At 33.5% G+C, this 14,769-nt stretch overlaps 1 pseudogene; it reads left to right on the top strand.

The window, feature by feature from the left end:
• Window positions 1-1,981: 1,981 nt before the first annotated feature.
• Window positions 1,982-12,977, top strand: LOC128222897 (uncharacterized; annotated as a pseudogene).
• Window positions 12,978-14,769: the final 1,792 nt, after the last annotated feature.

Genomic DNA, 14,769 nt, shown 5'->3' with positions numbered 1-14,769 from the left:
CACACATACTGATTCCAGATTAAACCATTTAAATGATAATGGTTATACTATGATTAAAAAATGTATACCAAAATGACATTATGAACTTTCGATTACTGTCCGATAGCAAATCGAAATACTTGGTCCGATTCCATTTGATTAACGCCATGGTATACAGGATTCTTCCTTAGTGATAGGAGTCAATGCCATATCAATAATAGTTAAAGATATGGCAATGTACTATTGTTTGGACTACCATTATGAAAGGTGTCAATTTTCCTCCGAAGTCTCATAAGGCCAAAAGGGTAACCTTCCCAAAATTTCTAGGTTACGGCTAGGTAGGGATTTTTTTTCAAAATCTGTCGTAAGTCCAGAGTGTTTTCTTGCACATGGCAGTCTTTTCTACATTACTGTCATTGCCTGACTTTGTTTTATCATATTAACAATTATTCTGATTAAAATCTGCATTTATCCGCCCGTCGTAACTCTCTATTCGCTAACGAATATTTTTTTGGCTCAGAAACGGAAAAAAATAGTTAGGGTCGGCGCATTTTTATAGGTAGGGTCGGGTTACCGGGATATTTTTTTAAGCCTAATGTAATAGTTGAATTGCATGAATTAAAATCTTAATGATTTTATTTTTGCAGAGTAAGCGTAGCAAACAATTAAGGCCTTTTTAATTTTTAAGATTTTAATTCACATCATCCTTAGAATGCAACCTAGGCTGACACAAGTTTGACAGCGCATAACTCTAATGCAGGAATCAATTGTGTATCAGATTATTGGCCAACCTTTTAACACCTGTGAAAGTTGAAATCCTGAATGATTAAGTTGAGATTTACTGAATGATTGCCTATCTGCAATATCATTTGCTGTAAATGTAGGTTGTATTAAAAAAAACACTGCAAGTATGCCAGTATTTTTTTCCAACTTTTCAGGAGAAGCAAGATGTAGCAAGAAAATGCTTGGACGCTCTCAAAGCCTTCTGGACATAAAAAGTGTTCTACGATACCAGTGCAAGTGTGGACAAAACTGTATGTCAGCTTTTGACTTTGCCATGGTCAGGGATATGAGGAAAGGGTTTTGGAGCCAGGCAAAGAATGTAAGGATGTATGTGTTGAAGAATTACATTCGGAGTTCCAAACGGGAAGGAAAATTTACGTTTTTTGTTATAAGTGATGGACAAAAGGTGTGTTCTAAAACGTTTTTTAAAGTCTTCAGGATTAATAAGAATACACTAAGTAGGGCAGGAAATATGGTGGATGAAGGGAAAGAAGCTCCTGGAACATCAAAACAAAGGTGCAGCTCCTCTTCAAAACTGATTTTAATAACATGGCTTGAGGATTATGCATCATTTCATACAGATCGAATGCCTGACAGTCTAGACTGCTATTTGCCATATGGGACTAAAAAAGTTGACATTTTCAATCGATTTATGCAGGAGTCATCATATTCTGTGTCAAGATCAACGTTCTTCTCTGTATGGCAGCGTTACTTTCCTCATCTCAAGATTAAAAAGGTATGTGGGTAAAACAGTTCTGACAGCGATACTGTATACATGGGTTCAACTATTTTAAGTTCATTTGAGCAATTATAAGTCCCAGATTGGTTGCCCCAGAAGTCTGCGACAGTCGATTGTAAATGGTCATAACCGATCATCGGTTCAACCAGAGTTGTGTGGGACTCGCCAGGGGACATCACTGCGTTAGAGATTCGTCCTTCACTTTCCGTTCATTACCGCCTATTTTCTTTTGCTTCATTTATACATTTGGAGTTGTTCATTTCTTATCGTCAAATAATATGGCTGACCAAGCGCCAAATCTCGACGAAATATCAATATTTACATTCCGAGACTAAGACTTTGATGAAACATAAAACTCAGACTGTCGAGTGAAGCAGTTTGATTATTACAGTATTTATTTGGCTCATAGTACAGTGGTCGAAATTAGCACAAGCCCGCAAGCCCTGCATTGGTAAATTGTCATCCAGTCTTGCTCAAATTCTGATTTTTATATAGCAGGGCTTGTTAAAAAATTAGATGCCAAGCAATAGAAAAAGAATTCGGGCTTGTTTATCCAAAAGTCTAATTTTAATGACTGATAGTAATAAAAGAAAAAAACAACTACTTCAAACTAACATGGTACATTTACATGCATAACATAAGCTTAGTTTAAAATGATTATGAGTTATTAACTTATTGTACAAAATACTACTACATTAAAAATTTAAGGTATAGTCAGAAATGGTCCAACCGATTGTACTATCTATAATCTGTTACTTGAGTGGAACCGATCATCGATAGTAAAGCTGGAACCGATTCCCATCACTAGATGTAATTGTGCCTTTTGTTTTTCTCCGCAAAGTCTAGGGCGTCAATTATAGACTTTTAGATGTAAATTTTAATGTTGTGGTTGTTGATTGAAGCATTTTCTACTATACTTGTTTATTTATTTTTCAGTTTAACAGCTTCTCCAAATGTACAATCTGTACATCACTCGAAAGACAGATGACCAAAACCCTGAACCCCGATACAAGAGCCCACTTCCGCAAACTAAAGCTTGAACATCATGAAAGACAAATGTAAGACCTTATTTTTGATGTGTTTTTAAAAAAAACTCATAATTGGGTATATGGGTAGCAGCGTTCATTATATGGAATCCTTTATCCAATGATTCCCAAAATTGATCAAAATGTGTATCAGCACAATAACTTGGACAAATGTGATAACTAGACATATATTGATATAGTCCAGGGTTTGATACTAACTGGAGCCGGTAGTTCGAGACTACCAGTTTTTTGGTAGTCTGTAGTCAGTCGGACTACTAGAAAAAGTAAATATATCACATTAGTTAATTGAGCATAAAATCTTGATTACGCTCAGGTTTTTATTTGGCAAAATTTATAGCCGGTATTCGGTCATATTCCCAATGGCAAAAAGTATCTTTTTTTCCCATTTTCCGAATAAAAAATCATAATCTGAAGTTCAAAAACTTCAAAAGAAAATAAGAAAAAAAGACGATGAAATATAAACAAAACAGTTACATCCCCTACATCCAAGCTTCTATTCACAGAGACATACAATGATTATTACTGCGTCATGGTGAAAGGGGGATTTTCATTGGTTGAACTATATTTTTAATCCAATCAGATAGCATGTAACAAATTAAGAGTTAAAACATTGGGTTATAAACATGTATAATTATCAACGAAAGGATTAATAATTTAATGTTGACAATAAATTATTCGGTGCAGATGGGGATTAAAATAACTAATAGACAATGCTGTTCTTTGTCATGCTTCACCGACATACATGACATTGACCTTCATTGCAAATATTGGAAAATGACAGAACTGAGAAGTGAAACTGAAAGTAGACAACTGGGTGAAATGACCAAGTATTTATTTATTATAATGATGGTATATTTTCTTTTTGATGAATGCTGAAACGAACATGTTGATGAAATTTTACAAAATGGATTCATTTGTATTTTTGTTCAATTGCAAATAAGTATGACTATTTGAAAATTGGAATAAATTAAAAGTATTAATATATATTCATTCCATTCTCTATATGAGTCTGAAAGTCATAATTTTTAATTGGCAGCAGATTTTGTATTTAAAACTCCTCATCATGGTTTCGCCACCATCTTGCATACCAAGCTCCAAAACCTCACTTCAACCCTTGCAGAATACATGTACCCCCTGTTTGTGAAAAATGTTATGGTCTAACCCTGACATCACTCCCAAGATTTATTCTCTGTATTGGTCTAGTGTGCTCAAAAATGTTTAAAGAATCAGTCATCGAAATTAAACTTTTGGATGAACAAGCACAAATTCTCATACTTAGGCTAGGCAGCTTTGAACAAGCCTGCTATATAAAATTCAGAATTTGAGCAAGCCAAAAAAAACATTTTACCAGTGCAGTATTAGTCAAATCATCACCATGTTTGGTCAGAATGTGTTTGTTAATATCATGGACAAGTTGGATAACCAGCTGTATTACTGTAGCACGAGAGTATATTATTAACAAAAATGGGTCTGTAGCTTAGAAAGAATACATAAAATGATTATGATTTTAGGTTAGAACGGTCCTACTACTACAAAAAAAAGAGAAGCAAGCAGGAAAGAGCAAACCAAGTACATGTCCATAATCATTGACGGAATGGATCAATGTAAGTTCTTCACATAAATTTTACACTTAATTATGTAGGTACTTTGATACTGTATACTTGTAGAAAATTGCAATTTAAAATATAATCTTTTTTGTGCTTTGGCCTAAAAAATGAATTTGGTTCAGGTGACCCAATCCTAAAATATAGGAGCTGACCATACTGTTTTTATAGTTAGTCTATGAGTTTTAATATGTATGAAGTAGTAGTTTAAAAAGTAACATTGACCTTAAATGCGAAAAAATTAACAAAGCTTCCCCCAGTGATATCTCAATAATGGCTGGACACATGATCATTAAACTTGACATGGAGACTTGGCCTGACCAGTAGATGACACCTTATCATCATCAAGTCCTTTTTTTAATTTGAACATATTTAAATATGTTGCAAATATAACATTTTGTGCTTTGTGCCAGTCTTTTATATTTATCAAGAAATCAATGCTAATGTTTCCGTGTTTTGTTTTTCAGCCAAGACCAATTTGCCACATTTCACAGGCCGGTTGCCAAAGGTTGGTATCTAATCAGTCTGATTAGAATGATCCTTGATATATTTCTTTGTTAAATAAATTTTAAACATCTTATCAAAACACATTTAAGGACTCTGTAAAACACTCTTGTGCCTGATTGCAACTTATCATATAAATTTATATCCCTGTATGTCTGTCTTTCTTAGGGATTCATCTTTATTTTTTAAACTATTGGGTCCTTAGACCATTATTTGTTAATCTTTTTAGGAGGAACTTAATAATATTAAGAGAATTTGAAATGAATGCATTCAAGCTGACTGTATACCAATGTTGTTGAAGGCATCATTAATTATTAGTGAACATCAGTATGCCTTTTAACCCTTGAAGCCATTTGGGCAACATACTTGGATTTCTGTAGCCGGATCTAGATCTCTGAAGCTCAACAGTTGACAGAAAAACAAAACATTCTGTTATAGATGCAAGAATTTGGCGGCCCTGTTAAGTTGTGTTGGCAGTAGTAGGGTTGGGGGGATGGGGGTGTGACAGTGCTTTAGTTGTTGTAGGGGGGGGGGTGTCTATCAACCTATGCTATAAGGGGTTGGGATGTTGGTGTAGAAGTGGGGGTGGTGGGGTTGAATTCCTGTCAATATATGCTGCTCGTTGTGTTAGTAAGGGGCGTAAACACACTTTAAAAATTGCCCATTACAATGTCAAATCAAACGGCTGTTCGTACTTCTAGGATTAAAAAAATAAATAGGGCGTAAAGTTCTTCCGAGCATTTGGGATTTTTTTAGCTAGTCGTGTTGTTTAAGTGTTTTTCCAACATTTTGACGGTTAGTAGGACTTGTAATTTGCTGAGCAACTTTTCAATTTTGTGTAAGATCCTATATATGTGCTTAAAAAGTTTATTTAATTAAATTGGTCATTCATATTTGTAATCGAATGTACCAGTACACTTTAGAAATCACCATAGTACTTTTATTAATGACCCAAGGGTGTATCATACACTTTTAAGTAAAAAATCTATTTGAAGCTGTGCTGTTGTTTTCTATGGGAGAAGGCCAACAAGCTCTGAATGATTTCCCGAAAGTCTGTTAACATTGTCAAATTAAACATTGACCCCAATTTTTTTAAATCAAAATCCTGATGATTTATTTGTAATTCTGGCAATCCTGAATGTTTCAGCCACGGCATCCATACGGACTAGTTTTCGCAACATGGACATGCAACTTTTGCTCTCCAAAGATTTTTTTAAAATGTTTCTGCCTGTATAACCTTTAGAGACACAATGTTTGAGTAGATTATTTTTAATGGATAAACTTGCATGAATTTATTTTCCAGAGCCTGAGTGCAGCTGACCTGTTGAAAACCCATATTACTGGTGTGATCTGCCATGGCCACAGTGGAATGTACAGTTTTTTGGACATTAACCAATTTCCACATGATCCAAACCTGACTATCGATGTCATTCTCAGGATCTTAGAAAAAACAGTAACAACAAATGTAAGTGCAGTTCTAGCTGACTTTTCACCTTATTGTCATTGAACATTGGATCGGGATTCTGTGAAAATCAATTGCATTTTACATTTTACTCACCCAAGTACAAAAGTGCTGTTTGAAGGAATGGTGAGCTTTTGTGACTGTCCTACCATATTATCCTTCAAACAACTTTCTAAACCTGCAACCAAATATAACAGGAATGTATCTTGGATGGTACTCTTGCTAATTCCTTTAAATAAAAGGACACATGAAAATCTGGTTGCCATTGCAACCAACAGAAAAAACTACCCATTATTAAGTTCCTTCAAGCCATGTTGATTCATTTAAATTCATCAATAGTGGGCAGGGTAGCATTACACTACATGACTATTTGAGAGCTTTGAAAATCTTTTAGTATAGTGTATGTTATCCAAACTTATTTCCAGAGCAATAGATTGCCACCCACCATTTATCTTCAAGCAGACAACTGTGTGAGGGAAAATAAAAACCAGTATGTCCTTGGGTTCTGCGAGCTCCTTGTGAAAGAAAGAATTTTCAATGAGGTAATAGCTGTCTTTTAAGTAATGCTGTCTTTTAAGTAATGCTTGAAACCAACCATCATTTTTTTGAAAAAACAATTGTGAGGGGGCTTTTAGCTCTTAAATCATGTGTTTGGCCTCAAACTTTTTGACATATGACCATGAAATTTCAGTAGTATGCCAAAGGTTAAAGCTGCTCTCACAAAAGTGATAACCCTATGATGCCTGCACCCATGGCCCTCAAACTTGACTGGATGGTTGGGTCTGACTAGTAGATGACCCTTTTCTGATTTTAAGGGTCATCAGATCAAAGGTCAAGGTAAAAGTGACCTCGAAGGCAAATAGTTTGTCTCGGTAATAACTCCACAATGCCTGCAACCATGGCCCTCTTACTTGACATTTAGGTTTCGGGTGACTAGTTGATAACCACTATGAATTTTGAAGTCCTAGAGTCAAAGTTCAAGGTCATAACTCATATTTATCATTAAAGTTTATGTCATATTTACTTATTCGTTGCTGCTAAGAGGATACATTTTTTATCAGCAAATATAATACTTCATCTGAGCAGGGTTAATAAATGTTCTTTCAAAATGGCGCTCAGGGGGACTAACGTTTGAATTACATCTCTTGGTGTTTTTTCTTGGAACATGCAAATTTATGCAAAAAAACATGGAATCCATTTATTAAAGACTGCTGACAAAATATCAAATTGCTGATTTTCATTTTTAAGTTAAAAAAATATGTTTTATGAGATATTTGTCAACATGATAACTTTTAAATGGATTGTCATATGACCAAGACAATTTTGTATGTTTAAGTGAAAGAAGAGGCAAAAGTGTTGTAAATATTTGATGCACAATAACTAAATAGTATTTCACCTAGAACCATAAAAGTTAAGTAGTATCAGACTCTAGCCAATAACATTTCATGACCATAAAACTTAAGTTAAGTAGTCAGTTGACCCTTGGCCAATAGAATTTCATCTATAATCCTAACAGTTGAATTGTCGTTGACCTTGGCAAGTAGGGTTCTGAACGTCATTTTTAGAATCATTAGCTTTATTATCCCCCGCCGAATTGAAGATTTCGGGAGGGGGGTATTGTTTTGGCATTGTCCGTCCGTCCGTCATTCCGTCCGTCCAGTACCATATCTTGGTAGGCATTGATCAGAAAATGTTCAAACTTGGTCAGAATGTTCCCCTTGATCATATCTCAACCTATTTTAAAAGTGGGTCACATGGGGTCAAAAAATCTTTGGAACATATACTAGAGGCATACTAGAGGAACATACTAGAGGCATTATACATGGTCAGATATTCATGAAACTTTATCAGAATGTTTTCCTTGATGAAGTCTTGGTAGTAAATAAAACTGGGTCACATATGATCGAAAATTAGTCACTAGGTCAAATCTTTCAAAAATCTTGCCCGGAACCATATCATGGTAATGATTGGTCAAGTTATGTTCGAAATTGGTCATGATGTACCCCTTGATGAAATATGGATCACTTAAACAATTGGGTCACATGGGGTCAAAAACTTAACTTAATCAGAATATTTTCCTTAATGAAATCTTGGACTTATTTGAAACTGGGTCACATACGATCTATTTTATGGTGGTGATTGGTCTGATTAAGTTCAAACACAGTCAGAATGTTCTTTTGGGTTAAATTTCGACTGCGTTTTAAAAGTGTGTTATATGGGTCAAAAACTAGGTCACTAGGTCATATCTTACAGAAATCTTGGGAACACTCTAGAGGCAATACATCTGCTCTGATGTCCACGAAACTTAATCAGAATGCCTCAATGAACTCTTGGAATAGTTTGAAACTAGTAGGTCATGTGGGGTCAAAAAAGAGGTCACTGGGTCAAATCTTAAAAAAAACCTTGTGGACACCCTAGAGACTATATTGTTTGCAATATATCTGGACCAATCTTCATAAAACTTGATCAGAACGTTTGCCTTGATGAAATCTTAGATTAGTTTGGAACTGGGTAACATGGAGTCATAAACTAGGTTTCTTGGTCAATTCTAAATGTTACATTATGTACAATGTTTTTTTTATTTCAAACAGTTGCAATCAAACTCAAACTCATATATATATATATATATATATATATATATATATTCCATCAACAATAATTATTGATTTCCATTCCTTGACTTAGCTCAATCAGGCGGGGGATATCAATTCAACAAATTTGCTTGTTAAACTGAAATTGAATGTTGTTTTTATACAGTAAATATTATAGCCAATGCTATAAAAACTTGTAAATGACATTTTTCTGCATGATAAAATGAATTTTCTTTGACTTGATTGGTCAACAGTCAAAGTGCAAGATCATTAAAGATGTTCTGAGTTTGAAATATTAAAAAATATCTGCTGTCAACCTTAAGAATTTTTTAAAGATCTTTCCAAATTATATAGGTCACTTTTTCAAAGAAAATATTTTCTTGGATGAAATGTTTATATTTAAAAACATTTATAATAAAGCGATTTTAATAGGCTTCTTTTTTTCAGGTGCATTTGTCATTCCTACCTGTGGGACACACACATGAAGACATCGACAGTAAATTTGCTTCAATTGCTGATTCACTGCGGACTAAAAATGTTGAATCTGTAGGAAGTCTTTTGAAAGTACTTGAAAAACCTGAGGAAATAAGATCTCTTTTTGATGTTAGAGGATGGATCACTCCTTATCTGAATAAAATTGTGCAAATTACCAATCCACTTCATTTTAAGATCAAGCGCATTGAAGACACAGTTAAAGGATACTACAAAGGCAATCATAATGATGTTTGGAAAATATTTCCTCAAAATCTTTTAAATACCTTACCCAATTGGAAACCTTCAGAAGTAATTCCTTCGTTTGATAAAATTAATATAGAAAATCATGAAAAACTAGTGTCTTCCAATCAATTTATGTTTTCTCAGGACTCAAGTATAGCTGACTGGCAAAATTTTTATGAAACCATAAAACAGAAAAAATACAAATCATCTCCAAAATGGATTCTTCCAAATCTCCCCCGTCAGAGTGATTTACAAGAAACTTCCCCAATAGTTGTGCCAGAACAAATAGCATCTCTGATGGAAAAAGAAAAAAGACAACTGAATGTAAAAGTGATACAAAAACGAAAACCGACTCAAGGCCAACCAAGTCTTCCAGTTGTCAACCCCCAAAAAAGGAAATTACCAACAAAAACAAGATCAATAACTACATTTGTTACCATTCTATTGACAGATGAGGAGAAAAAACACACTTGGCTCAAAATATTTTATGAAATGTGTTTTTCCATGTTATTTATGTCGCGGCTGCTATGTCTATTGATGATTTTTGTTTTTCTACTCAAGTCTTTGGTTATCGAAATGCTTGAATTCATTGCTTTTTTAATACGAAATCTTCTACTGATGCACATTGGAAGGCTGCTGATGCCAATCAGTTCTATGAAAGCCCTTGTCTCTCTGTGCATCCCTAAACTATTTATGTTAGAGACAAGAAATCTTGATGCTATGTTTGTGTAATGTGAAACTGTTTAATGTTGATATGTTAGGTATTTTTCATCATTAACACAGTTCTGATGAGAATTATTTTGTGCTTCAAGTTATATGCTCATTTTGAGCAACAGACTCTGTAGTATCTATGGAATTATTAATTTATCTTTTTAACTTTATATTTATCATTACAATTTTCTGATGAGAACTATTGGATGAATTTAATTGATGATTCCAAACATAATATGTTTTGTGAAATGTGAAACTTATAAATGTTGATAGGTTCAGGTAATTTTTATCATTAACTCAGTTCTGATGAGAATTATTTTGTGCTTCAAGTTATATATCTAGATGGAATGATTAATTCATTTTTATACTATTATTTTTTAGCATGGCATAGTTCTGATGAAAACCAATAGGAGTATTTAATTAATGATTCCAAAGATCATGCTCCATTTCTTCATATATATATTATTGTACTTAGGTGAAATAATGACCCAGCCAGATTTAAAAAAGGATTGTACTCATAGAATTTATAAGACTGTTAAAGTGAGTGAAATAAGGCCTAAAAAAAAATATTTGGTTCGGGTTACCCGACCCTACCTACGGAATAGGTGCAGACCCTACCGTTTTTATAGTCAGTTTGAAAAAAAATAATGAAAAACTTAAAAAAAAATAATTCTGATTTTTAAATATAGAGTTTAAAACTTTAAATGCTTAATATACAGGAGATAACTTTAACACTTTTCTCCAATGATGAAAATGACATTCTTATATAAAGCCTAATAAAAAAATAAATATAAAAAGCTTACCTACCCTACCTATTTTTGAAAAGGATGTAACCCTAACCACACAATTTTTTTTTAGGCCAAAGATACATTGAAAGTAATACTAACATTATATTTTCAAATTTTGATTTTTTGTATAAATTTTGACCATAGTTTATGGACATTTTCTGTCTGGACATTGTTTGTCTTCTTTTGAATTTAATGATTTCAAATTTGTTAGACCTACTGAAATTAAATAATTATGGATTTTCATTAGCTTTACATTTTGACCACTAAACTTTGTTCGGTCGACCAACATTTTGTTTCATTTTCAAGTTTTAATTTTAGTTTGACCATTTTGAATTTCAAATTGTTAATTACATCAAAATTCTTATTCTGAATTTTTAAGCATTTTGACCACATCCAATTGTTCGGACGACCGAACATTTTCTCTTGGGACAGTTTTTGTCTAGTTTTTAGCTTTTATTGTTAAGCATTTTGCCACATCCAATTGTTCGGACGACCGAACATTTTCTCTTATAAAAATTGTTAACTTTATAATTTTTATGCTTGAAATTTGGTAGGTCAGTCAAACATTTTGAAAATTAGAATATTGTTTTTCAATGGTTTTACATTTGACCACTTAGCTTTGTTCGGACGACCGAACATTTTGTATCAATTTCAAGTTTTGATTTTAGTTTGACCATTTTCAAATTGTGAATTACATCGAAATCCTTATTTGCAATTTTCAAGCATTTTGACCACATCCAATTGTTCAGACGACCTAACATTTTCTCTTGGACATTATTTGTGAAGTTTTTAGCTTTTATGATAAAGCATTTTAGCACATCCAATTGTTCGGACGTCTGAACATTTTCTCTTTGGACATTATTTGTCAAGTTTTTAGCTTTTATGGTAAAGCATTTTAGCAAATCCAATTGTTTGGACGACCGAACATTTTCTCTTTGGACATTATTTGTCAAGTTTTTAGCTTTTATGGTAAAGCATTTTAGCACATTCAATTGTTCGGACGTCTGAACATTTTCTCTTTGGAATATTGTATACTTAAAGTTTATAACTTCTTGATTTGAAATTTGGTTGGACAATCAAACATTTGAAAAATACATTTAGACCACTAAACTTTGTTCGGTCGACCGAACATTTTATATCAATTTCAAGTTTCGATTTCAGTTTAACCATTTTCAAATTGTTAGATACATCAAAAATTTTACTCTCAATTTAAGAACTTTTTGACCACATCAATTTTAAGTTTCGATTTTAATTTGACTATTTTCAATTTGTTATCATTAATGAACATTTTGTGAATTGATAGTTTTGAATAGTTTAAATTCTGTCTTGTTATTTTTATGCCCCCACAAAGTGGCGGCATATAGGGTTGCCCTTGTCCGTACGTACGTCTGTCTGTCTGTCTGTACGTACGTACGTCCCGAAGATTGTTTCCGATCTAATTCTTGAAAACCGTTTGTCCAATCCTCACCAAACTTTAAACACATGTTTGTGACCATAATATCTTGATCAAGTTCGATATTCATGAAAATCGCTTTAGTCATTTAGGAGTTACGGCCCTTTTTTGCCAAAAATACTTCAAAAATATATGTTTCCAATCTAATTCTTGAAAACTGTTCGTCCAATCCTCACCAAACTTAAAACACATGTTTGTGACCATAATATCTTGATCAAGTTCGATAGTCATGGAAATCGCTTTAGTCATTTAGGAGTTACGGCCCTTTTTTGCCAAAAATACTTCAAAAATATATGTTTCCAATCTAATTCTTGAAAAGTATGTGTCCAATGTGGATCCAACAAGTTTTTTCCTGCCTGAATGGCGCCATATAACCTATACAGTCTTGTGATGCCGTAAAACCCAACTCAACTCAACTTATCCTATATGTGCAGATTATCCTGAATAATCATTATGGCTTATTTTCTGTGACAAAAAATCGAAGTGGGGGCATCCGTGTCCTATAGACACATTTCTAGTTTTTCATTTGTTCGGTCGACTGAACATTTTCTTATATTTGACTCTTTTGGATGGAATAATGCTATAAAATAAAAGAAATTAACTTTTTTTGTTGTTGTGTTGGTTCTATTTTTTAGTAAAATATGCTTAAAAAGGGAATGCATTATGCAGAAAACCTGTCTGTGAATTGGGATCGATTGGACGATCCCTTTAGTTGTATTGTTTCAAATAATCAAAGTAAACCTTTGTTAAAATGTTGAATACATGTATCAAACAACCGTTCATCCCATAGTCTTATTGATTTTTTTATGTTTTAATTAACATCAATTGGTCAAATTTTGTCCTTTATGCCAAGATTAAATATTACAATACTGATTCTGATAACGTAATTCCATGTTACACATAGAGGTTCTCGGGTTTTAGCCCCTTAACGTTATTGGATATATCACCGTCATATGAGATAGTGTGCTATGGAATGTAGTACTTCATCATCTTGTAATTCTTAGGAATTATTAAAGCTCTTTTACCTGTTTTGACCTGTGATAATAATAAGTTTGCAATAACTTAATAAAGAAATCAATTGTGTTTGCCTGACATTAGGCAGAAGACTTCTCGAGAACGTTTCTAATTTATAATATGTCTGATAGCGAAAAGTGTCAATATAAACAATTACCATTATCTAAATGTCAAATGCAAAAAATATACCAAATCCATGAAGATAGTCGTGTTTTATGACAAAAAAAATTACAATAATATACTGGGTAGAACCTGGAGGATAAACCTTTAAACGATAACCAAGCAGTATACAGACTGACCGACATATGTATGTAGTGTTGTAAACATGTAATACCAGTTTTACCAGTTAATTGACTAAAAATGATTTCTATCGGAACAGAAATATTATGATCGATGCTAAATGGCATTTATTAGACACCTATAGACACAAAAACATATACAAAATAAGAAAACTTGTTTTTGTATATAGAGGCTTTTATAATGGAACTCTTCATAAACAACATGATTATTATGATATTCGACACATCAGAAATACATTTCAGGTTCCAAATATACCTGTAGGTAACATCACTGGCAAACAACGACCATTGGAAAACGCCTGCGTTGGTAAAATCTTCAGAAGTGAACCAACAGTTGCAGGCTCGAACACAAAAGGACGGTATGGCAAAGAACCCGAAGAAGCGGTATTCGAAAGCGCACGTCCGCGACGTACACAACGCTATAACGTTTGCGGGATATCAAGGAGCTCAAACAAAGCCGGTATCCTAAATTTCTTAAATGACAACGGAATTACACCCGATTCAGCAAGACTGATGGACCCCCATCGCGGGGACTTAGCTGCAAAACTAACTAAATAGATTACGAAATGATTGAATATAGACGCTTTTTGCCACGTAAAATATATTGCCGGAAATGATATTCGCAGACGGCGTGGCAGATCGTATTCAATGGAGACAATACAATATATATAAAAATAAAGAAAATTGATTATAAAGGCATAGCGTCACTATGCGTTACAAACTTAGTAATGGATACACCGGCATCACCACATAGTAATATTCTCACCTGGAACGTCCGTGGCGCTATGTCTACAGCGAGATCCCTTAGCCATTTACTTGAATCATTCGACATTGACATTGCTTGGAGACGCGAATATAAACTGTAGCCGACCTGTGATGGATTTAGAAACACGTTGCATTCCTAAAAAAATATCATTATTATTAAATACATTGCTTAATATAATATATTTCACCCGCATAACTGGTCAATTGTCAAATGTAAATAATACACTTGCAAGTACTTTCATATTTAGTGAATACTAACCGTCGGCGAATTATGATTATGACGCTTAAAAAGAGTGTGTCGATGAACTTCAAAG

This window comes from Mya arenaria, chromosome 17 (genome assembly GCF_026914265.1).
Source record: "Mya arenaria isolate MELC-2E11 chromosome 17, ASM2691426v1".
NCBI lineage: Eukaryota > Metazoa > Mollusca > Bivalvia > Myida > Myidae > Mya > Mya arenaria.
This window is presented reverse-complemented; position numbering and strand designations above follow the sequence as displayed.